The 26,454-nt window shown below is 33.0% G+C and overlaps 1 pseudogene; it reads left to right on the top strand.

The window, feature by feature from the left end:
* The first annotated feature begins 6,133 nt into the window (after positions 1-6,133).
* The window catches only part of LOC149540506 (floricaula/leafy-like protein), a 133,724-nt pseudogene continuing 113,403 nt past the window's right edge, over positions 6,134-26,454 (top strand).

The raw sequence follows: 26,454 nt of genomic DNA, 5'->3' as shown, positions 1-26,454 counted from the left end.
GAACATGCCTAACATCTTGAAGCAATAATTGAGCACCTACTTTAATTGATAACAAAATATCACATTTTCCTACGATTTCACAAGGCTTGTTATCACCCAAAAAAACATTCCCAAATTTACCTTCCTTGTAGTTTGTGAAGACTTAGTTGGAAGAAGATGCATGAAATGAAGCCCCGGAGTCAATTAGCCATGAATTCAAAGTTTTGTCACTTGTCGCAAGAACCAAAATACCATCACCAGGATCATGAATGATGTTTGCTCCGCTATCCAAAACATTTTCTTGAGTTCATTTATACTTTCTGCAGTCCTTTTTAACATGACCAGTCTTTCCACAAAACCAACTATTTTGTCTACCTCAGGACTGCAGCCTTCTAGCTGATTATAACCTTCGATTGTTATTATTTCTGCCTCTATGTTGAGTTCTTCCTCTATTTTCCATACTAACCATTGTTAGCACATTGCCGGATGAAGACTATTTATTAGTTCTCCTCATATCTTCACTAAGCAATGTAGAAGCCACCTCATCATAAACCAACTTGTTTTTGCCGGTTACGAAAGTGCTAATTGCTATTACCACACCATCCAACTATTCGGTAAGAAACATAATAAGATGACTGCCTTATTTTCGTCATCTTGAGGCATACCAATGGAGTGTGCTTGACATAAAAGAGTATTCAACTCATTTATGTGATTCGACATCGTTGTTCCTTCCTTCATCTTCAATTTGTAAAGCTTCTTCATGATAAAAAATTTGTTTGTAGTAGATGCCATTTGATACATACTATGAAGTTTGTTCCACACGTCCTTTGTTGATGTTTCATTGTTCACATTGAACAATACATTCGGAGATAGAGAAAGAAAAATATCTGCCATTGCCTTCTCATCAGTTTTAGTCCAATCTTCATTTGACATGGTGGTAGGCTTCTTTGCTTTACCTTCAATTGCTATTGCAAGATCATGCTTGACCAAAAGTGATCGCATCTATACCTTCCACAAGCTAAAATTCTTCCTTGAGAATTTTTGCACTCTTGTTTCCTCCATGACTTCGAAATTTGGTCACCAAAATCGATTACAGCTCTAATACCAATTGTAAATATACCAAGAATGTGAAAGAAAATACAGAACATCAAAAATGCATAAACACAGAGTTTATCGTGGTTCACTACAAATCATGGCTACGTCCACACTGAGAGTAGAGGAATTATATTAATGAGAAAATCAATAAATTTTTACAATACAGGCCATCAGCATTTATAGATCACAAATGATTAGCTGAAGAGACAAAATAATATGGAGGGAAAAAAACATGTGTCTGTTGGCCTTCACAATTCAACAAGTTGTTCTTTGGAGGTTTCCCTAAAAAGGAAAGCACATGATATACATGTTTTTAGGGTTGTAGATAGGAGGGAGTGAAAAGTGTATTGTTGGTTGCTACTGAATTAGTCTTCCATGTCCTGAAACAACTTGCACTGCAAGTGTGTTATAACCTTTGTGTTGAAGATAATACATTTTGCAAGTTTTGGAGGGGTGGGGTTGTTTTACTGAAAGGTTTTTCTCCAGCGTCATATCTTTGTGTTTATGTATTTTCTTTCTCTATCTATTTTCTGTATTCATGGTTGACTGTAATATTATTGTGTACATAATATTGAATATGAAATGCTAAAGATTTAATAGAAATTTGCATAATACTTTTCTTAAGGGATTAGTGTAGGAAGCTGTTTCCGCACCTGAATTTCCTTACACAAAATGTAGTTCAAACTCAAAATCTAAAAGTTCAAAATGCAGAATTGGTGATTCAAAGGTCAGGTTTGAAGGCGATGGAGAGTACAACCAGTGTCAAACGGTGTCAAATAGTGCAAGTTTTTAAGTTCATAATTCATAGTTTAGATTCAAGCTCATTATGGCCTGAGACATGTCCATCAATGCAAGGCACTGAGCACACAAGCTATAAGCTACTTGAGCAGATGATAGACGCGTATGTGTATGCCACGTGATAAATAATAGGAGATCATGTTTAGATGCCAGAGAAATCAAAATTGGATGACCCGCATGTGCGGTTGGAGTGTTTGGGAGTTGAACTTAGAGGTCCCCAATCAATGAAGAGAATGGGCACAAATTTTATCAGGTTCATGGGATGCCGAGAGCATAGGGTAAATGATAGCAACTAGATGTATTGTGACACGAAATTGAAGACTCCTGATCCTCTACCAATACAACACAAGGAGCAGCGATAGTCATCGTTTGAGAATTGAGCAGCGATAGTTATCGTTTGAGAATTGAGCTATTGGCAAGCAACATTTATTGATCAAAAAAATGTACCGGGAATTCCAACCTATTCTTATTTTAATCATGAGCATCGTTGTGTAGAAATTTTGAACCAAACTCCAAACTTCCTGTCTGTGCGAGTTAGTGGAGTCTCCATGAGTTAGCCTCAATAATAAAAATATCTCATGGTGATCGTGTGTCCATGGAGGCCAACAGAGCGATAAGCCCATTGTGAACCTTGAACTTGGAACAATGATTATTTGAACTTATTTGTACATGTTATTTGTAGCTTTTTAACCATCTCAAATTCCATTCTAGATGTTGCAGGGGTGACTGACCCAATGCTCTACATTGGAATTCTCTTTAGCATATTTCCGTGGCATGTTGAAGATAAGTACTTATACAGGTTAGTCTAATATAAAATCTGTACTGAATTGTATTCTTTTAGGGTCTCCATATTTAACATGACATGCACTATTGTGAATTTTAAAATTATACCTTTTTTGATTTTTTTTATAACTATTCTCTTTTTATAGTAGCATTAAGTATCACCATTGTGGTGCATCCAAGACATGGTATGCCATCCAAGATATGTAACTAATGATTTGGAAAATGTAGTTGTGGAACATGTTTATGGTGCAGGGATGGCCATGCAAGAAGGAAAAGATGTAGCTTTTAGTTTGTTATACGGAAAACAACAATGCTTCTGCCAAAAATATTATGTGACCATGGTGTTCCTTTTCATAAGGTTTTAGAAGAGCTTTAGTCATGCTAATTACATTTCCATACCCAGGCAAGAATTAATTTTTGAGTGCATTTTGTTAATTGTGTCCGGTTGATCTCATTAATTTTTTTATTGTACCACTCAAAGAAAATGGGGCCATGTAAGGCATATACACTGTTTGGTTGGGTTTATTGACTTCTTGCTGACATATTAGAACATTGTTGCAGGTTTTAATTGTGGTGAAGTAGTGAGTTTAACATTAGTCTATTGGTTTCCATTTGGGACAGTAGCCTGCAAATGATATGAAAATGATATGAAAACCTGAATTAGAGTACAAAAACTGCCTCACGAGCAACTACCGTGTAAAGGTGCAATGCTTCATGCAAATAATAGATTGTATTGCTGAGGAGCACGACACTTCACGAAGATTGCATTTGTTTTCTAGTCTCCGGGTTATGACAGGAATATACTATGCAATGTCGGTATTTACTGGTGTTATGTTGTATTCGGCATATGCCAATCCAACATGCACACTGTGTGTTTAAATCATGATATGGCTTTTCTGAGAAATCATTATTAAAAGGGTCACATTTGTATCTTTTCTGTGCAGTGTCACCAATTATTGGTGTTATGTTGTATTTGGTATATGCCAATCCAACATGCACACTCTGTGTTTAAAGCATGGTATGACTTTTCTAAGAGCATCATTATTAAAAGTGTCATGTTGGTATCTTTTTTCTCATATTTATTATTTTCTAAAAGGTTAACACCTCTTTTAAGAAGAAAAATATTTTTCTTTTATATTTTCTATTTTATGAGACTTTAACTCCTCTTCTAACAAGAAGAAATTTCAAAGAATATAGAATAAATAAGTTCTATATATTCCTTTATTTTGTATGCCTTATTTTTCTAATTGCTTTCCTCAACATTTTGTTGAACTTCTCTAAGAAACTATAGTATGGGACATACACAGCCATTGGGAATTATAAGGGTGATGAGGTATGTGGTTTAGTTTCCTGATGTATAGATTACTCAATACTTTCCACAAACCTTACAATCACTAAAGATCTTTGGGTTCTTTTTAAATTTCGATGAGTATGAACCGATATGAATTGTTCACTTTTAACACTTTTGTGGTGATGATAGAGAACAAAAATATGGTGACAGCAATGGAAATATGATTTCCATCTGATATGAACTATCCAAATATAACAGAATTATTTGGCATTTTGCACATGACGTCTGACAATGAAGTGGTAATTCCTAAATTTCGTGTGGGCAATGCTTGTTCCTTAAAAAATATACAATAAATTATTTAAGGTGCTCTTTCAAGGTGAGAAACAAGTTTAAGATTGTGAGGCAAATAATTATTAACTTACATTATTCAAATTGGAAACAAATTGTTGTTACATTTTTCATATGATTTATGGAAATATGTATAGTCCCAGGAATATTAACAAATTAGATTTAGATGATTTTTAAATTAAGAATTTTTTTTCAAAGGTTCGAAGTTGATTATAATTTAATTTAAAAATTTATGTGGTACTGTTATGTTAGGAGAATTTTTCTTACACATTCAAAAATATCTTGATTGAATTTTGTTTATGATTAATGGACAACAATCTATTAACTATTATATTCTTAATATGCCTATACACTAAGAAATCAATGATTAAGTTAGTTATTGAGTGTGAATATCAAAATTTGTAGTACCCCTAATGTATTTAATGCTACAATTAATTTGTATTCTTAAAATTTAATAAAGAATTGATTAAAAAATGTACCAATCCTCCTCCTAGACCATTAAAGGTATTCTTTGTATATCTCTTTCAATTTTAAAACTATGAAATGGTACATCTATTGTCTAATTCTCTAACTCTCTTGTAACATGTTGATACACTTAATATTAGTTATTATTAATAAGTCAATATTGATACGATGACAATAATTTATGCCCAACACTTAGCAATTCTTTTGGCTACATTATATTAACTTATAAATGCCACTATCACTTGATTATAGATCAATAAGTTAAGAATATAATAGTGTAACTTATATTACTATCTTGAGCATTAGTTTTATAAAGATATTCTCTAATTCTCTAAGGATGCAAAATGTTGATTCCAACACTTTTCCTTTGATACTCTCACCTTCTCTCGCATGAAAAATAGTGAAGCCCTTGCCAGTGAAATGGTAAACTTTGATCACCTTTGGCTATGAAAAATAATTAAAAGCATGGCTAAAGGAGTATAGCAACCAATATTATTAGCTCTGATTAATGGTGTAAAGTTTTCCCCAACAATTCTATGGGGTTAACACCTTCATAATAGTAATTATGAGCTATAATATATTAGAATTGACATGTGTAGTCTTGGATTTGGATGGTTGGCATGTGGACCTATGTCTAAGAGTACCTATGTCTAAGTGTGAGTACTCTTATGTTGTCATATTAGATATCTATGCTTTGTAAACTTGGGGCCTATCCTGAGTATTTAATTATTTCATGTTTAATGTTTGTAGTCAAGCAAAATTATGGCTTAAAGGTGTATTTAATATGAGTGTTTTTTTAATGACATGGAGGAAACAAGGAGTGTCTAAGAGAGGAAAGTTTGTTAGCAAGCTAGTAGCTATGGCTTGGGAAATAAGAAGGTTTCTTGGTGTCCTGCAAGTAGAAGCTTAGATTGTTCTTGGAGTTCTCTATTAGATTATCAATTTGGGCTAGCTAGGATTTGGATCTTGCTAGGTCTTGTAAAATTACTATTGTAATTTCTTATGTATTTGGTCATAACCCATAAGGCCTTACAACTGGATATGTTTGATATAAATGTTATTATTCTATTATGAGAAGTTGCATTATTTTGGATCTAAATTTCTAAGTTAGTATTTATAATCTAATGTGTAGCTATTTTTTGGAGGCTAGGACATCTCCTTTTGGGATTCTCTTTCCTTTCCTTGCACTAGAAGGTAACTTCTAGCTGATCTTGTGGATTTCTTGCTTTGAGTTTGTGAAGATCTTAAAAGATGCCTCTAAGAAGATTGGGCCCTAGGGCAATTGATGATTGTTATGATGTTGTGGAGACATAGATTTTAGAGAAGTTTAGATCAAATTTTAGATTTGAGTTAGAGATGATGATGAATGAGATAATGAGAGATATTGTTGATGTTCCTAGGAATGTGGGTACTAAAGATGGTTATGGGGAAGCTCCTAAAGAATTTGAAGTTGTTGGATCTAGTGGCAAAGACAAAAGTGATAGCATGGAGAGACTTATGGAAGTTAGGGCTAGTCAGTCAGGTAGATTTGGATCTCAACTAAAGATGAAGCACAAGATGGACATTATGATTTCACAGGTATTTTGAATCCTAAAGACTAGATTGATTGGATTGATGAAGTGGAAGACTAGTTTGAGTTAAAGGATATTGATGATCTTCTTAGAGTGAGGTTGGCATAAACTAAGCTAAAAGGACATGCTACTTTATGGTAGAAAGAATTGCAAAGGGATAAGAAGAGAAATGTGAAATGGAGATCACTAGATGGAGGATGATGATGATAAAGTTGGAGGCTAAGTTCATCCTTGCCAATTATGAATTTGAGGTATTTTAGCAATTGCAAAATTTGAAGCTCAATGATTTATTTGTGAAACATTATACTAAGGAATTTATTAAATTGATCATTCAATACGGACATAGAGAACTTTATAAAGAAAAGGTGGATAGATATATTAATGGCTTGAGATTAAGTATTCAAGATGGGATTGGTATGTTAAATATTACTTCTCTTGTGGATGCTTATTAGTATGCTCTAAGGGAAGAAGATAAGTTGAAGGGTAGAAATCAAGGTAATTTCTAAGGGAAAGAAAAAAAGGAATATTTTGAGAACTATAAATAAATTGTTCAGAATGCATGAAAACTTTTTTGAACATAGAAGGAGAATAGAAAGAGATGCATTTAAAGGTACTTTTTACAAATGTTGTGAAGAAGAACAAAAATATTTTGAATGTCATAAGGTTGGTGACAAAACAAATGTTGTGGTGCAAGATGTTGAAGACTTGAAGAATGAAGCTGAGTAGGATGAGGAGAATTTTTTGATTTAAAGAGTGTTGCTTGGAAAGAGGACTTTGCAACCTTCTTAAAGGAGGAATTTGTTCAAGTCTAATTGTAAGTCTAGAGGTACAATCTACAATATGATTGTGGACGGTGGTAGTAATGATAACCTAGTTGTTGAAGAGATGGTTTAGAAACTTGGTTTGAAGAGAATGAGACATCCTTGTCCTTATAGGATTGGTTGGTTATAAGATGAACATAATTTGGAAGTGAGGTAGAAATGTCTTGTTAATTTTCATATTGGAGAGTATATTTACAAAGTTTTGTGTAATATTGTGGAGATGAGTATTTGTCACATATTACTTGGCAGACCTTGGCAATATGATTGCAGGGTTGTACATGATTGTGTTTAGAATGTGTTTACTATTGAGAAGAGTGGTAGGAAGAATTCTGAAATCCCTTTGAAGAATGTAGAACTTGGTGGAAGGAACTTGAGTTTTTGTAGATGAGTTGAATTGAAAGATTCTGAAAGAATTACATATCAATGTGGAAAGAAGATTTGTTGCATGTTAATGATAGTGGAAGAAATAAAGTTACAGAAGTGGGACAAAGGAAATAGTGTACAAGTTGGTGTAGTGGAGGGAATGTATGTGAAGAAAAAATTTGGGGTTTATCTAGTGAAACTTGAAATATGTTCTTCCAACTATTAAGAAAATGTTTTCTTTGCACCAAGGGTGTCTGATGTAGGAGCATCCTAGGGAAGTCAACAATCATGTATGCAAGGGCTTTAGGCTTGGATTTATAGAAATATAATTTGAATGATTGGGGACATTTTTGTAACATATTGGAAAATCTTTTCCTAAGTGCACATAGAGTTTGGAGTTATCATCTTGGAGTTAGTGCTATTATGCTAATTGTTGATCATGTGTTCCTCATTTACTCATAGACTTTGGAGATTGTATTTGTGAGGTACAACCCATGGGAATTGGTGTGTGCACTCTTTGATTTGGATATTTGGTGCCAACGTGAACCTATTTCTATGTGTATGTACTATTATGCTGTCATATGGGTTATCTATGCTTTGTAAACTTGGGGACTATCCTAAGTATTTAATTATTTAATGTATTTAATGTTTGTAGTCAAGCCATTTTGTGACTTAAAGGTGTATTTAATGTGAGTTTTTCTTTAGTGTCTATTATTGTAGGCTGACTTGTGGCTTGGTTTAGTATAAGAGTCATTATTCAGTTTTCATGGAGGAAGAAAGGAGTAGGTAAGAGAGTGAGTTTGTTAGTAGAGCTAGTAGTTGTAGCTGGGGGAACAAGAAGGTTTCTTGGTGGCTTATGAGCACAAGTTTAGAATCTTCTTGGAATTATCTATTAGATTATGAATTTATTCTATTATGAGAATTGGTGTTATTCTGGATCAAAATCTATGAGTTATTGTTTATATTTTATTGTGTGGTTATTTGCTAGGACATCTCCTTGGAGAATTCAATAAAATTAAAAAATAATAAGACATAAAAATGTTAGAGTAGTTTCTATATATCATTGAGAAGAGCTCATTACAAATGTTGACAATGCTACAAATTTAATTAGATAAAGATTTGATGCTTTAACCTTCCATATATTATAATATTTCTCATACCTTACATATATAATGGGATTCCTTCATTATATAGTGATCTGGAGACAAATTTAGAACCTAGGCTAACTTGTCATTTATAATTTTTTTCAATATATTTGAGCCACTTTTATCCATATCCTATCCCAATTTCAAAATATATCTCTTATGTAGATTCCCACTAGAATCTTCTATTTATTTTAATTTTTTCTTCATCTAGTATATGTGCACAAAATTATGTATCACAATCCTCCCCTTAATTTCAATAATAAATACCACTGTGGGGAACAACACAAAACTTGATCTATTTATATTTCCCATTCATTATAGTTATCTTTAATAGAAACTTTGTGAAATCTCATTCTTATGAAAACAAATAAAGGGTGAAATTGAAAATCAAAAGTTGAAGAACTTACATAATTTCTATTATTTTTTGGTCACGTGGAGCATAATCTTTCATATTTGACTTCAATATTTTATATTCATAGACAATCACATATTGTTCATGCATGAGCACCAAACAAATTTCTTCCTTGAAGGCACCAATGATCAATTCAAAATGAACATTTTTATTATTACTTGTTTCCATGGTTCTTGTATCTACCAAATTTCAAAAAAATCCATCTTTATTTTGAGTCAAAAACCAGTTCGAATGTATCAAACTTCAAGCTTTGAAAGTGCCAACTATCAATTTTATTTTTAATGATTTTATGATCTTGATGCACCTATTTTATCTCCATCTTCGTCCAATACTTCAAATTTTTGAAATCTAGTTTCTAAGTCAAAAGTTGTAGTAGGTTAATGGAAGGAACAAAAATATGTGTTTTCCACTTGATCATTAACCATTAATCTTTAAAAAGGTTAAGGTTTGGGGTCCAAAACACATGTTTCACTTTGAAATCTTAACCTTTCATCCTAAAAGAGGTTAAGATAAATTTTCAAAACACATATTTTGAACCATTAACCTTAACCTCTCATCCTAAAATGTTAGGATAAGTTTGAAAAACAAGTATACTAAGCCATTAACCTTAACCTCTCATCCACAAAGGTTAAGGTTCAAGGCTAAAAACACATATTTCCTTCCCGATCATTAACCTTAACTTCTTGTCTCAAAGGTTAAGGTTCAGGCTCCAAATCACTTGTTTCATATTATAATCTTAACCTCTCCATCAAAAAAAGGTTAAGATAAATTTTCAAAACACATATTCCGAACCATTAACCTTAACTTCTCATCCAAAAAGGTTACAGTTAGAGGCTTAAAATATGTGTTTCCAAGAAAATTATTAACCTAGTGAAGGATTGTGTATGTGAATGACTCATGATTAGTGATAATGAAAACTCATGTATATGGGAGCAAGGAGATATTTCTACGTAAATGAGCATCTCATTTATCATGCATACCAAAGTATGCAAGCAATGAAATAATGAAATTTGTAGGTCTCTACCTGTGTTGAAGACAAAGCATGTCATCACACGTTGATAGAATGTTTTATTGACCAATCCAATCATAGACAAGGCGTATAATTTATTTAACCAAGCTTCTATTCTCTTCTAGCCTAGAGTATTCATAATGGTGGTGGACACAACAATAAACATGCATGTTAACTATTTGACAGAATGTTTATTGATCAGCTCAAACATGGACAAGACACGATAATTGAATGGAAAAGACAAAATGTGTATGCAATGCAAAAGTCATAGACAAGGCACGTGGATTGTTTGACCAAATTCTATTTCTTTCCAACCCACATAGAGGAGATCTATGTGTTATTGTGACCAACTTTTATTTATTTTCTACTCACGACATCCAGAATGGTGGAGTTATAGCCATAGTCATAGACCAGTTGATAATAGCCAGAGATGTTCCTGTAGAATCTGAAGAGCACAAATGGAGATGTAATTTTTAGAGAGAAGAAGCTATTCATAGAGGAGATTTTGTGTTTCTAAAGGTTAGCAGGATTTCTTAATGCTGATTGTGTTGTGAAAAAATAAAATCATAAACTTGAGAAAAATTTCTCAGCACATGAAGTTGCTAAGTGACAATTTTACTTGGCACCAATGGATGTCGAGTGACAAGAGTGGGTGTTGAGTTAGCTTGGCACAAGAGGAAGCCGTGTGAACTCAGCACAAGGGCAACTAAACATAGTGGATGCTGAGTGAGCTTGACAATAATGGATGCCAAGTGAGCTCAATAGCCACTACAAAGTGGTGCTTAGTAGAAGAGGATGTCAACTAAGATCGGTAATAACTGCAGAGAAAACTTGGTGAAAGCAAACAAAAAGGACTTGGTAAAGACCAAACCAAGTGGGCTGTAAATCGAAAGCTAAAGTGTGAATATTTCAACAATGAACTTTTCAAATGTAATAAATAGAAGAAGAACAATAGATTTTAGTATGCTTGCTTGCTTTCTTGCTTTCTATTCAAATATGATAAAACTATTATAAAATTTGGCAGCATTCATCTTCAACCAAAAAATCCTAAAATCTTCAAACTGGTAAAACCTAAAACTTTAGCTTTAAACTTACAACTCTAATGGCTACATACAACAATGCATATGGAGCAATCACTGCTTCACAAAAAAAATCCAATAAAGAAAGAACTCACAAAATTACAAGAGGAAACATGTGAAATTGTAGACATGAGAACAAACTTCCTTCTATCTTCTGAACTCTGATGACTGGATCTGCTAATCGATTTCCTTCTTTACTCTATATTCTTGCACTTCTCTACTCTATAACTCTTCAACAGATTGAATGAGACTAATTCATTCCTTTTGTCTCTTGCCTAAAAAATATTTTGCCCTCTTTTTCAAATTTTAAAAACTTACCTACCCACATTCTTTTTTTTTGACTATTGCAGGCTATTAGGGTGGTAGGTGGGAATTTCACTCTAGGGGAAAATGTCTATCTACATTTTATATTTCAATAGTCCCCCTTTGTCCTGAGCCAAACAAACAAGGATCACTTCTGATCCAAATCAACTACACCAAGACACTCTCTTAGGTGTACAAAAATTTCAATGCCTAAAGGCTTAGTAAAAATGTTTGCTAGCTACTGCTTAGACTTGCAAAATTCCATTTTGATATCTCCATTCTCCACCAACTCTCTGATGAAGTGATATCTAATCTCTATATACTTGCTTCTCCCATGGAAGATAAGATTCATAGACAATCCAATTGATGAGATGTTATCACAATAAATTGCGGTTCCATCCTCTTGCCTTTCATTCAAATTTTGTCAAGATCCTCCTCAACCAAATAGCTTGACATGCTGCTACATTTGCTACTATATATTCAACCTTTGCTATAGATTGAGCAACAATAGGTTGCTTCTTGGATTCCGATGAAATTGCACCCAATCCCATATGAAACATGTATTCGAAGTGCTCTTCCTATCATCTAAATTTCTAGCCCAATCACTATCTATATAACCAACCAACTTGAAATCATTTTCTATAGTATACAAAATCCCAAATCCCTTGGTACCATTCACATACCTTAGGATCTTCTTTCTCGCTTGTCAATGAGAATCCTTTGGTGTTTCCATAAATCTAGAAATCAAACTTACTGCATGCATTATATTTGGCCGAGTTGTAGTCAAATACATAAAACTTCCAACTATACTCTTATATAGTGTTGGACTCACACTTTTACTACAATTTTCCTCGCTCAACTTCAGACCTACTATTTTTGGTGTTGGGGCTACCTTACTATTCTGCATTTTGAATCTCTCCAAGATCTGCCTTACATATTTTTCTTGAGAGATGAAGATGCCATTATGTATTTTTTTTACTTCTATGCCTAGAAAGTACTTCAAGAGACCTAGGTCTATCATTTCAAATTCATTTTGCATAGACTCTTTAAACTCATGAATTAGGAAATCATCATTTCCAGTGAATATTAAATCATCTACATACAAGACAACAATCAACACATTACCATTTGCTGCCTTGATGTAAAGTGTGGGCTCACCATCATTTTTGCTAAAGCCATTGCTCATCAAATATGAGTCAATCCTACTATGCCATGCCCTTGGAGCTTTCTTAATCCCATAAAGAGCTCTCTTCAATCTATAAAATTCATGTTCTTAACCTATAACTTCATAACTAGATGGTTGCTCCACATAAACTTCTTCCTTCAATACACCACTCAAGATGGCAGACTTCACATCCATTTGATATAACTTCCATTTGTGTTGGGCTACAATTGCTATGACAAGACATACAATTTCTATTCTTGCAACTAGGGCATATGTCTCATCATAATCTTTGCCCTACTATTGCTTGTATCCCTTGACCACTAAATGTGCCTTATGCCTATCTATTTTTTCTTCAGCATTGCACTTGGTCTTCTATAGCCATTTCACTCTAATTACTTGTCTCTTGGGAGGCAAAGTAGTTAACTACCATGTCTCATTCCTTTCAATAGCATCTATTTCCTCATCCATGGCATTACACAATTTCTCTTCATTCACAACTTCCTCAAAATAAATTGGATCACTATGAAAAAATAATGCAAAATTTACACTCTCATCATAATCTTCATCATACCTTTCTTCTTGGCATATTTCTCTTAAGCTCTTAGTCTTTCTTGGCAATAGTGAGGCGAGAGTGGGATCTAAATTTTTAGTATTGCTACTGCTACTATTTTGTATACTAGCCTGGGGCTATCTTGAAGTGCTTGGAGCTATTGGTAGGCATGTTGAGGGCTACTTCTCTATTTCCATTGTTTTTTTGCTCCATGTTATTGCTAATCACCAATGTTATCTTCTTCCTCTTCAATAGTAGGAACTTTACTTGAAGTACTTGAGGGTTCATCTACCAAGTCATCCCATGACTGATTTTCAAGAAACTCCACATCTCTTGACATGATGATCTTCTTGTTAACTGGATCATACAAACTATAATCCTTTGATTCTGAGCTATACCCTGTGAAGATGCACTTCACACCTTTGTCATCCAACTTTTTCTTTTTTTCTTTAGGTACATGTGCATATGCTACACATCTAAACACTCTCAAGTGCTCAACTATTAATCTATTCCTTGACCAAGCCTCAAGAGGTATCTTGTCATCAACTAATTTTGTAGGACATCTGTTGATCAAATATACTAATATTGCTATAGCTTCTCCCCAATATTCAGTTGGAAGTCCTTTTTCTTTCATCATGCTTCTTTCCATTTCAATAATGGTCCTATTCTTTCTCTCGGCCACTCTAGTTTGCTGAAAAGTATAACTGGCTATAAGCTCTTTCTTGATGCCATTTTTCCTACAAAAATTTAAAACATATTGGAGGTATAATCCCCTCCTCTATCTAATCTAAGGACCTTAACATAGTGTCCACATTCTTTTTTAGCCAAGGCTTTAAATTCAACAAATTTATCAAATGCTTCAGATTTATTCTTCAAAAAATACACCCTTGTCCTATGACTGAATTCATCTATGAATGTCATAAAATAAGTACTCACCCAATAGAAGTAATTTGCATAGAGCCTACCAAATTAGAATGTACCAATTCTAATGTTTCCCTAGCCCTTCTAAAATTTCTAGAATTAAAGGAAAACCTATGTTTCTTACCCAATATGCAAGCCTCACACTTGTCATATGAATCTACAATGCTTGGCAAACAATCTACCATTCTTTTCTTGGACAACAAATTTAAACCAGAAAAGCCAAGATGTCCATACCTAAGATGCCAAAGCTTGGAGGTGGCTTTAATCACACTCCTAAAAGCCAATTTTTGATATACTAATATACATGCATGCTTGGGAGCTATAGCACTGACTTGAGAAGAAAAACATGTCTCTATCCTCAATGGGAACATTTGATTCTTTGTCATTTGGACTGCTTCAAGTAATCTATTACTCCCATCCTTCTCATGAATGACACACTTGTTAGTTTCCATTAGCACTTTATATCCATTTTGAATGAGTTGTCCAACACTCATCAAGTTGTGCTTCATACTAGGGGAAAAATACATATTCTGTATCTCCTTCTTCTCACATTGCTTGGTGCAGACCATAATAGATCCTTTGCCCACTATAGGAATGGTTGCATTATTTCCCATTTTAATTTCAAACTTAAAGGTCTTATCAATGAAAGAAAATAAACTTTTATTACCACTCATGTCGTTGCTATAACCACTATCCAAGTACCATACCTCAAGGCTTCCTTCTTCACCAATGTTACACATGATGAAGGTTGTGGGGTTGTTTTCATTTCCCATGTTCACACTAGCCACATTAGCATTTTTCTTTGACTGATCACCTTGTTTCTTCTAGCATTCAATTGTATAGTGACCATACTTATGATAGTAGTAGCATTCAACATTACTCTTATTGGAGTTGTAATTCTTCTTACCTCCTCTAGAGTTTTTATGAGAGGTGCTTGCTCCCTCTTGGTTGCTTTCTCTTCCTAAGTTTTCTGCACCAGCATTCCTTTGACCATTCCTTCCATGACCTATACTTCTTGAGCCTCTACCAGAGCCATTTCTACCTGTCCCCCTACCTCTTGAATTCTCTTGAGCTTTGAAAGACTGCTCTTAGGAAGTTGTAGCTGATTTTTTTTATCCGATGTTCATGGGTTTGAAGAGTTCCCATCAACTCACCCATGTTCAATGTAGTGAGGTCCTTTGCTTCCTCTATGGTCATCACAAGATTGTCATATTTCTAAGGAAAACTCCTCAATATCTTTTCCACAATTCTCTACTCATCATGGTCTTCTCCATTTGATTTGAGCTAGTTTATCAAAGTGGAGATTTGTGAGCTAAACTCTACAATAGGTTCATTATCCCTAATCCGAAGGTTTTCAAACTCACTTCTAATCATCTGTAGCTTCACTACTCTAACCTTAGTAGTCCCCTTGAAGTTCATCTCATGGATATCCCATTCTTCCTTTGCATAATTTTTTGGTCCAATGTTGGGAAAAACTATCTCTATCATCAATACCTCAATTAGACTTAATGCCTTAGCATCCTATCTCCTTGACTCTTTCAACTAAGTCTTTTGTGGATTTCTGAGAGCAACATACTAAGCTGGGTCTATCACATTTATCACAAACTCTTATAAATCATTTGCAACCATTATGGTTTTCATCTTCTTTGCCCATGTATAATAATTTTGTCCATTAAAGGATGGTCGTTGCTACCATATCTTTCCTGTATCTCTTGCCATGTCAAATATCTCAGAAAAATGAATTCCCTAACTCATTATGGATGTGAGGCCTCAAAGATCTGATACCATGTAAAATAAATAAAGTCACAGACCTAAAAAAATTTCTTAGAAAATGAAGGTGTTGAGTGACAGTTTTGCTCGGCACCCGTGGATGCCGAGTGACAAGAGTGGATGCTGAGTTAGCTCGGCACAAGAGGAAGCCAAGTGAACTTGGCACAAGGGTAGCTCAGCATAGTGGATGCCAAGTGTGCTCAACAATAATGGATGCTGAGTGAGCTTAGTAGTGACTACAAAGTGGTTCTCAACATAATAGCATGTAGAGTGAGGTTGGTAATAATTGCAGAGAGAACTTGGTGAAGGAAAACAAAAAGGACTTGGTAAAGACCAAACTGAGTGGGCTATAAACTAAACTTACAAGCTAGATTTTTCCACCATTAAAACAAGGGAGTCAAAGTGTGAAGATTTCAATAATGAACTTCTCAAATGCAATAAATAGAACAAGAACAATAGATTTTAGTACGTCTACTTTCTTTCTTTCTTTTTATTCAAATATGATAAAACTATTACAAAATCTAGAAGCATTTAGCTTCAACTAGAAAATCCTAAAATCTTCAAATTAGTAAAACCTAAAACTTTAACTTTTAAACCTATAGCTCTAATGGTTGCATACAACAATGCTTGGAGCAATCACTACTTCATAGGACAAATCCAATAAACAAAGAACTTACAAAATTACAAGAGGAAACATGTGCAACTGTAGACATGAGAACAAACTTCCTTCTATCTTCTAAGCTCCAATGACTAGATCTGTGGATCAATTTTCTTCTTTACACTATATTCTTGCACTTCTCTACTCTATAACTCTTCAACTAATTGAATGAGACTGATTCATTCCTTTTGTGTCTTGGCAAAAAAATATTTTCCCTCTCTTTTCCAGATTTGAAAATCTCACCTACTTGCATTCATCATTTTTTACTATTGTAAGCCGTTAGGGTGGTAGGTGGGCATTTAGCTCCAGGGGAAAACATCTATTTGCATTTAAAATTTCAACATGTATACATGTCATAAATGAAGAATGAGGAATGTGTACCCCATTCTTTGGGAACAAATGGCTCGAGAACTCATTGAAGATCAAACATCTCAATTATGGATTTCTTGCATAATGAAGGGTAAGTGTTCTCCATATCCATTTTGTGGAGTGTTAGAGAATGTGTGCATTTATAGGGTGCCTTACCATTCAATGACCAGTAAACTAAAATCTTATGTTCCTACTTTTGTGTCATTTGTCCCTCTCCATAACAAGGGTCCTCGACTAGGTCAGCATAAATTGAAATCTCTTGAGAGAATGTTAACAAGGCTTTAGATAGATGAAGAGGCATTGGTGGGAGAGATTAAAAAAAACTAGAGAGTGAAATCAGGCAATGTTATGAGTTACCTATATGGATTGATGAAAATGAACTATCTTTGATGTTATCAAAGGATGCTTGCTCTATTTTAGAATTATTTCAAAGAGATTGTTTTGGCCCTATTTTCCAATAGAAAAATGAAGAGAACTTGACATACATTGCTATTTTAGATGATATTATAAAGTGGGAAAACTAGATTCCTCTAGTTGTTCTTCTAAGAATAGTCCAATTAGAATGTGGAACTCCCAAAGATGCCAAAAAGTAGTTAGCTATTATGCTAAGCAAGCATAATGTATTTCATGGATTTCCCTTTGAGTACTCATGGCATGATGACACTAAAACGAAATTGGAGATGCATAAGAATAGTAAACCTTTGGGAAACCATCTATAGAGTCTCCATAAAATGGTGATTAGAGATTTGTTAACATATCCCAATCCTCAATCCAACATTCTTATTGATCAAGGTTGTTCCTTGAATTTGACTGTACCTAGTCTTAAGAGCTTTGATTTTTCTATTTGTCCTTCGTTGACACATTTTCCTAGTGATGGACATGATAACCCTCATGCTGAATTATTAGAAAAGGCTGGTATCAAATTGCAATGTCATAGATTTGGATTTTTATAGAAAAGATTTGGAACTAGTGTGCTTTCTTTTCCTCAAATAATAATAAAGGATACCACAAAATTATTTCTAAGGAACTTGATGGCATATGAAGAATGTTCCTTCTACTCCCAGAAGGACACTACAATTTCAAAGTTTTTAAGATTTTTGCATCATTTAATAGCTTCATAGAAAGATGCTCTTTCACTATGAAAAGCCCTAGTCATTGAAAGCTTTGTGGGAAGTGATGAGGATATATTTTTTATGTTAAATAGTATCTGTGATGGTATCACATTTCATTCCATTCGAGAAACTAAGTTAGTGACAAATAGATGTTAATGTTTGAGTAGAAGATACAATGTAATGAGATGTAATCTCAGACTCCACAAATTAAGTATTTCCTCCATATTAAAAAAGTGTCTCATATATCTGAAATAATGTCTCAAGGAGGATACATATATGCCAAAGATAATGATGGGTTATGAGAATATGTCCACCATTTCATAATTACATCAAAAATACAGAGGAGGGGTACATTTCTTACATGCACAGGTAGCTGAAGTCAATGCATTGGAATCATTCAATAGAATGCCATCTCTTGGGGATTTAGTAATTCCATGAAACATAAAGTTCATCAAATTTTATCAAATATTTGTGGAGGCAAGAATGAAATTATAGACCTGGAAGCTAATTGTTTCAATGAAATGCTATGAGATACTCTCACACGATATGTGATAATTGCAAAACAGATGGGGATTTTGATACTTGTGTCTATACAAGGGTGAACCTTTCAATAGATGTTATCATGAAAGAAAAACACAATTGGTACATAGAAGCACAATTAGAGAGATCATGAACATAAAGTTAGTATTTGGTGCACTCATGCATTCGTCATACTCTTAATCTCTTCATGAAAAGAGGGATATGTGCTCATTAATAAAGTGATGTAACTTGAATAAATCATTCAAATATCAAAAGGAGATCTATAAGGATTGATTATTCAATCTTCCTCTCAAAAGATGTAAGATCTAAGTTTTAAATCATACTTGGATAATATTGTAGAGGTTAATCAACCTCACTCAAATCACATATTTGGGAAGTAGTTATTAACCTTGATGCCTATAAAAGGGATTATTTCAGCTTTGTAAAGGGGACTTTTTAGACTTTAGAAAAAGGAAACACTATGCTAAAATTTTGATCAGAAGATAATATTTGGAAAGTGTGTACAATTTTATTTTTTGTAATAAAAAATTCCTCTCAAATTCTAAGTGCAAGAAAATGAAGGAACGTGCAATTTGAGTTCTCTTCTTTCAAATCTAAATTGTTAGAAATATTGATTCTCTTTGTAGTGAGAATTTTCATGGTATTGTGCACATTTTTATGAATATTTGGATCAATATTGTGCTAGTGATAATTCTCAAGCATAGATCTTGATTGTTGTCCAAGAAAGCTTTGAAGTCATTTGGTGCATTCATCATCAATGGCTTTCTATTAATCTTTTAAAGTTTAATTTCTTTTCTTTTGAAAAACTTCAAAATTATATCATACGAGGGAGTTGTCCCTCTAAACATAGAGGAATGTTGCATATCAAGGGGCTATCCAACTGTTGTGAACAGTTTGCTACATACACTCCATTGGACCATTTTTATATTGACAAATCTGTGTACCAACATTACTTTATGAAGTTTTGGATTATTAATTTCAAAATGGAATTTGATATCAACCTCTTTTGCAAGTGAATGAAATCTTCTTGACACTTTTTGTTAATTCAAACTTGTCGCTCCCACCTTTCTTCTCTATTCTACATTTAAAAAGTCATCACCTTAATAATTACAAGAAACTTTTAAGAAGAATGATAATTTATATTTGAAATATAATATCATAACCAAAAGTATTTTGATATTAAGTTAATTAATATCCATTTGGTTTAATGACTAAATATGAAAATAAATTTCAAAAAGAAAAAAATTACTATTTGTAAAGAAATTTTTTACTAGCAAAAGTCTTATAAACATAGTAAAATTTAATAACTATATTGTCTTGATATGTTTCTAGTGCATCAACTCTTTTCTAGTTATTCTAAAGGTATTGACCAATAAATATAAGTCTAAAAAATAATTCAATCAAAACTAATTGGCACATAAAATGATAGATAATATATAATGCATAGAAGTATATGGTACAAAAATGGGATGCATTGGCACATAAACACTTTTATAAGATGTGGTAATATAGTAAATAAACTATTTGACAAAACACTTATAGGAAATTTCATCTATTAAAAATAATATGTACAAACAAGGTATGTGAACTATTAGATAATTTTTTTCAAAGAATTAAAAAATATATGAATAAATGTGTGTGTGTGTGTGTGCGCACGCGCCCGCGCGCGTGCGGCATGTGTGTGTGAATGACAAGCACAATTATTGACTTAAACATCTACTTAAAAATAAAATTAGATATAAGAAAAATAATGTAACAATGTCTTCAAATCTCATCAAATGTCATGTACAAAAATATATTACCATATTTTCTTTTTCAAGATTTTGTCTTTAAGTACAATAGAGTTCAAATATTCTAATAAACCTTTGCAAAATATTCCACAGTTCCTTTCTTTTTAGATGAATCATTTTCCTAATATTCTAGTTAAACCTCTAACATCATAATGTTAAAACAACAAATGTCAAAATTATAATCCACATCAATTTCTTATTGTATTGTATATGTTTTGTTTTTGAAAATTTATTTATTAATAAAATTGAAAGAGCTATTTCAATATATATTATCATCATATTTAACAACGAAATATATTTAGTCTCAAAATTTATAACACTGATTAATAATATAACATATATATTTCTTTCCATTCAAATTTTTTATATAACACTGATTAATAACATAACATATATATTTCTTTCCATTGAAAAGCTTTTTTGAAACTAATTCCAATGATTGAAAGAATTATTTAGAAAAATATTTAACTAGATTAAAACTTTTACATTGAATATAGCAAATGACTCTAAATGTAGTTCAAGTTCATCAATAAATAAACTAGCCTACATATTTTATAAAGAAAATTCATTTAGAGGATGATAAATTTCAAATATCATTAGTGTTTAAAAAACTCAAAATTAATGAACATAAAAATAGCAGTTTATGGTATATGAAAAGTTGAAAGTTCTAGTGTAGCTTAGTTCCCATCAATGTATGGGTAGGCCTGGTTTTGGCTCGAGGAAAGACTAATAGGGCTCATTTGGCTACAGGAATCGAAATAGCTATTTTGGAGTACTTATTTTGGAATAAAAATTGGGGCTATGTATTCCTTTTCTCTATTTGATTCAACCAATATTTGATGGGGAATTAACAGACCCCAAAATTTATGTTTTCTAAAATAAATAAGACTAGAATAGGAATACGTATTCCAATAACACCTATTTGGGTGGAATTACAAAATCTCTTTTTGGGCCTAAATTGGAATACGTATTCCTATTTTACTTCGTATACCAATTCTAATTTGGTGCATCCAAACAAAGAATTCAAAATTTTAAGAATTTACATATGCCTATTCCGCTTGTATTCCGATTGCCAAATGGGCCCATAGAGAAGTTGGCGACTTAATCCTATATTTTGAATTGGACTAACATGTAACATTTATAGTGAGAAACATATTGGGAATACATCTTTTTGTGTTCATGGCATGTGTAGAAGGGATAATGAATTATGTACACACTGATTTGTAAATACATAATCTACTTAAAAAATATAGAAGAAAGAACACTTGCATTCATAATCATGATGAATTTTAGACCTTGTTTATATTGTTGATTAATATTTAGAATTAAATTATTATTATTGACATTTAATAATACCAAGATCAATTAAGTTCTAAACAAAATGAAACTCAAAAGAATACTATCAAGTCACTCTACATATTATTGTAATCTAGTAAATGATAAAACACCAACATGTTCAAATTATTAATGATTTTGAAAATTTGAAAAGCTATAATTATGCAAGGACATTTTTCAAAAAAATAATTTCATATATGTTTTCTCCATTGCAATGAAAATGAATAATTTTGACAAATTGTTCTAGTATACAATTTTAATGGGCATAGATCTACCATCCAAAAGTAAATAGTACTAAACATTGCCACCCAAATAGGAAAACTAAATATACAATTTTGATGATGAATTGTTCTATCATCTATAATATACATGTCTGAGCATTATGACTTAAATGGAGAAAAAAACATGTAGTTTGGGAGCTAGAAAGAGATGTTTTCTATTTGAATAACAAAGCTGAATTCCAAGTTTGGTAAAGGGATTTTTTCTTTTTGAAGAAAAATGGTGCAATCCAAGTTTCCTCAAGGATAAGTTTTTAAATATACATTTATCTTCAGAGAAAAAGCATGTCCTCTTTGTCCTATTATGAGCACAATGACTTCTAAATCAAGAAACAAAGTTACAATGTAGTAGAAATATTATAATATTGTGATAATATTATGTTAAGTGGTTCTATTGAAGACTATTTAATTTATTTAAATTAATTTCATTAAGATGGACCATAATCCATTTTAGCAAAAGGATAATTTTTTTACATAGTATAACAATAGTAAGAAAACTACTAGGCATTTGTGATATAAGTTAGACTACATTATATAATAATATTCATAAACACTAAATTTTGTTTTTCTGTTAGACAAGTATTCACTATTTGCAAGGTTATGCATTGAGTTTTTTGAACATATTAATGATTAGAGTGGGAGTTGGTCAATGTGATTCATTTCCAAGGCATGTCCATTGGGTTCAAAGATTGGACTTTTTCACAACAATATTATGATTACACCGAGAATAGATGAATAAGCATTTTGTTTGGAATATAAGGTCCTCTACACATAATCTCAAATCAAGTAACAATTACAAATACTCCAATATGTATAAACGAAACCATTAAATAGCTTGACCAAATAAACTTAATTAATTTGTGGCTTACTTTATATAGATTTGTAATCAATTACCTAAGTTGATGCATTAATAGAGGAAGTCACTTTTAGAGCTTTATCTCCTCTATTGTAGCTGTGTCTTCATTTTTCGTTTGCATCTTTGTGGCCAACAATTACTTGATACATGGTTAACTTTAAGTCTATTGTATTTGGTTTTACATTGAGGAAAAACCTTGTTGCCCTCTCTCCACACATCCTGGTTGCATTGGAAAAGCTTATTTGTTTATCTAATGATTAACAATGGAATTATCCCTTCCACCACAAAATTTTGGTAATTAATCAAAGATGCCATAATAACAACTACGGAGAAACAAAAACTCTTCTAGAAGAGAGCCTAAATTTTTTTATCACATACACTCTAGTTAATTAAATTACATGTGAAAATTTTATTTGTTCTAATTTCCTAAAAATCCTCCTTAAGTCTATGAATCATTTGCTGGAGAGTGAACTTACTTGACTACTTGTACAAGTAGTTGTCCTTTGAATTCATTCTCATGCAATCTACTACATGCTATTCATTTATTATGCAAAATGGAAAAATTAATAAATAGGCTTCAATTAAACCACTAAGAGCTAACATTGATTATGCATGTATGAATTAACAATAAATATAATACATGTTCAACTTAATTATAAATTACAATTAAGTATGTGAATATCAATAGAATTGGAGTAAGTCAACAACATTATTCTTCATCTTGAGCTTCCCACTCAACCTTTTTAATTATTTGTTAATGAAAAACTTATAATGGAAAAGTGAGAATCTACTTTTAATAAAAAATGAAAAAAAAAATTTAAAATCCATTCACACAACAACACTATTATCAAATTCCTTCCACCTTCATTGATGACTCTTTGGTTTGGAGACTTACCCCCGCTGGTGACTTCACAATGAAATCAGCCTAACTTTTTTTTCTAAGGAGGGATGTGGCCCAGGGGGATTAGAGGAAGGTCTGACACCCATGGTTCCTGCCAAAGATAAATTTTATTTGGTGGATGGCCTTACAAATAAATATCCTCACAATTAATAATCTTTAAAGGAGAGGTGTTAGCTATCTAACTATTGTGTTTTATGTTACAAAGAAGTGGAATCTATTGCACACCTTCTCATCCCCTACCTTTTTATGTCAGATGTTTGGAGGCTCTCCTTGCATTAAGGGAGGTCTAGCAGTGTGGTAATGTGAACTTACATGAATTTTTTCATTGGGATAGGTTGTCAAATCACTCATATCTCAAAACCCTATTCAGAATAATCCCCTCATATGTCTTGTGGAAAACCTAGAAGGAGCAAAGTAACAAAATATTTAGGGACAAAACCACTACAAGTTTCGTAGTGGTCTAGTAGGTTACTAGACTCTTAAAGGAATGTAGTGGGGTCTAAAGATGGAAGCCCACTCCACATCCCCCCCCTCCCGTACTTGTCCCCCTGAACCCCCAAGGAAGACTTGATATGAAGTGAGCATTTGCCTGGAACTTAAGCCCAATTGAGGAATAGTTTGATAACTCCAAAGCTATGGTTAGGCACATAACGATGTGGCATCCCCCTCCTAAAACATGTATAAAAATTAATTTTGATGGGTCGGCCATGGTTGTAAGGACTGTAGCCTGGGTGTCTTCTATAATAGTATGGGGGAGTTGGTGGTTGATTATACTAGGAACTACGGAGGGGGTTCAAACAAAAAAGTGGAAGCCCTAGCTCTTCTATGGGGAATGAGAATTGTGAGAGCTAGAGGAATTAATAAATTGATAATTAAGGGTGATTCAATGATGATTATTAAAGTAGTTGAAGGAGAGGACTAGAGAAGTTGGAAGATCAAAATGATAATAGAGGACATATGCAAGTTGATGGCAACTATCAAGAGATCCATGTAGATGACATTTACCATGACAAAAGTGGAGTGGTAGATGAGTTGGAAAAGTTTGGCCATAATGTCATGGAATAATCAAATGGGAGGATGTCACCCAAACTCCATCATCAACTCAAGTCATGATGGAATGTGAGTATAATTCTCATAAAAACATATGAATTATTGCAAAAGGTGGCGCACATTTATGAATTGACATGGGTAAGAAGGCCAATGGATTTTATTTCATAAAGTTAAATTTTAGCAAGATTACGTGAGGATTTTCTTTTGTGAGTCTCTCACTACGAGCTTTAATTACTTTGGGATAAGGTTGAGTGGCGTGGATCTCTTTAGATATAAAAAATTGATAAAATTGGATGACAAGGACAATTTAATCAAACTACACTCCAACTACAACTAGAAATGGTTAATTTTGAAGGGAAAGGAACTTTTGGTTCCACAAGGCACGCCCCATTTCATCCACAAATGGGAACCTCCCTACTTTATTTTTTAGTTTCTCAAAACCCTAGTTCACAGTCTGAGTCCTTTTTGAGGTTTTATATAGTTTCTTAGTTTGCATCTAGGTCTTGGCTAGAAAACCTAGTGGTTGAAAATCAAAAATATTAGATAATATAGTTTGCAAAATAAAAGGGGCACACTAGCAAACTGCCCTAGGTGCACTAGTGTGACAAATTGCTTAAAGAGGGGGCATCACGCATCAATGATGTGCAACTATGCAATACCGAGGATACTAGGGTCTACATAACCACCCATCCCCCTTCTTCTCCATACTTACTTCATTCATCATCTCGATGCTTGTAGAATTGTAGCTCCGCACCAAGTGAGGTGCACCTCCATAATTCTCCCTCACTTGCAAAACACATAAACAAAGTTAAAATGCACAAAATAAGGTGCACAAAAAAACACCTCATGAGGTGTAGTAGTGCACACTTTATTTACTTCACAGACACTAAAAAACTTCAAAAATGAAATAATTAAAACCTTTATAAAAAAAAGCTAATCAAAAACCTTTTCTTAAGGTGTATAGTAGCGCACCTCATGAGGTGTGCTATTGTGCAACTTAAAAAGAAACATAATAAATTGCATAAGTCCCAAATGAGGTGCACATCAGCATAACCTAGGAGGTGCACTAATGAACACCTCATTATATTGAAGATATCTTTTAAAAATGGGCACACTAGGCACACCAATTAGGTGCACCAGGTGTGCCAATTTTTTTCCATTTTAGGGCATAAAGTAGGTTTTAGGTTTTTTTTGAGTCATCTACTTTATAACGTTTTTGTGCAAGTTAGTATAGGGTCTTAATTAATCAATATTTCTTTAATTCTAAGCTAATGGATGTGCTTTTATAAAGATACAATAGCATCTTCATCATCCTCCATTATTGAAAAGATGGTACTAAAACTAGTAGTAATCAAGTTTTTGGACATTCCTACAAAATCATGGTTTTAGGATGAGAACTTAGAGATCCAAGACATAGAATTAGCTCACATAAATTTGTGAAAGTTACTAAAATTTTTGCAATAAACTGACAGAAAGATCTCAGATGGTTTTCACATTGATCCAATCATGGCTTGTCAGTGCAATGACACACGATGTCAATATAGTCCTTAGAACTAGTAATGACACTTGAATAGCATTTTTTTCCTAAATAAAGGGTATTCAAGAGAATTATTGGGGAGATCATTCTTGATCTTCAACCCAAGAACAGTGAAACAATTTTCCATCTCCCAAGGGTAGATCAATTCATTAGATGAACC

The sequence above is a fragment of the Cupressus sempervirens genome, chromosome 9 (genome assembly GCF_028749045.1).
Source record: "Cupressus sempervirens isolate cs-2001-9-10 chromosome 9, ASM2874904v1, whole genome shotgun sequence".
Taxonomy (NCBI): domain Eukaryota; kingdom Viridiplantae; phylum Streptophyta; class Pinopsida; order Cupressales; family Cupressaceae; genus Cupressus; species Cupressus sempervirens.
Note: the sequence above shows the minus strand (reverse complement) of the source record. Positions and strands in the feature narration are given on the sequence as shown.